This window comes from Trichechus manatus, unplaced genomic scaffold, assembly GCF_000243295.1.
Source record: "Trichechus manatus latirostris isolate Lorelei unplaced genomic scaffold, TriManLat1.0 scaffold00190, whole genome shotgun sequence".
NCBI lineage: Eukaryota > Metazoa > Chordata > Mammalia > Sirenia > Trichechidae > Trichechus > Trichechus manatus.
In genome coordinates, this window is record NW_004444126.1 from 3,429,550 (window position 1) to 3,430,769 (window position 1,220).

A 1,220-nucleotide genomic window follows, 5' to 3' on the forward strand; every position below is an offset into this window, starting at 1 on the left:
CCACCAAAGCATAATTTCATCATGGTACCAGCAGGGAGCTGGAGGCAGCCCATTCATGTAAATCACTGGGTTTGCTTTGGCAACTGTAGGGCAAACGGAAGCTCAGTCGGTGAATTTGCTAGCTGATCTCTTCATTTTTTCTGGCACTGTCCAACACATCATGGACGTATGGATGGAGGGGAAATTACGGCACAACGTATGCATCGCTCAAAACAGCACACTACAGTGCATATTCGAGCTGACGCTGAGACCCCCTCCACCCACCCCGAGGCCGCTGCAGGGACCCAGGGCTGCAAGGGATTTGCAGCAGGTGTTAAGGGGCAAGCTTGTACAAGCAAGAAAAGGCTCTTTCAGAGTTTCAGCTACAAGAGTAATTATCCAATAATTGTCCTCTGTGAGCTGGCGTCTCCTCCACGAATGAGCTGCCTTTGTAATTCATGTTCAGTTTAGAAAGCCTTGAACATTCTTTTTATGTCCAGTTACTTCTCATCAGAGAGGCGGCTGGGCGGTGCATCCATCTTTCCTGTGAATGAGCCCAGATAGCTGTGGGCACAGGGGTGCGATCTTGCCCTTGTATCTTTAACAATCTGACTAACTGTGGCTGACATTGGTGCCAATTAGTTAGCATTTAAACACGCCTCTCCCTTCCCACCTCTGTCTCCATCCCCACCCACCCTCACTCCATTCATACCTGATGCTGTGACTTTGTGATTTCTTGCCAGTAGCAAGGGGGAGAGGAACACAGCATGATTTATGTGTGTACACAAAAATCATCGAGTAATTGAGGGAGGGCTGGAAGACGGAGACAGCTCAGAAGAGGCAACTCAGGGTGAGGAATCGATCTAGATTCAACTACCTATATACTTGTATGTTGTTATCAGGTGCTGTTGAGTCATCCGACTCATAGTGACCCTATGTACAATACAACAAAACACTGCCCCGTCCTGCGCCATCCTCACAATCATTGCTATGTTGGAGCCCATTGTTGCAGCCACTGTGTCCATCCATCTTGTTGAGAGTCTTCCTCTTTTTTACTGACCGTCTACTTTACCAAGCATGATGTCCCTCTCCAGGGACTGGTCCCTCCTGATAACATGTCCAAAGTACGTGAGATGAAGTATCGCCATCCTCACTTCTAAGGAGCATTCTGGCTGTACTTCTTCCAAGACAGATTTGTTTGTTCTTCTGGCAATCAATGGTATATTCAATATTCTTTGCCA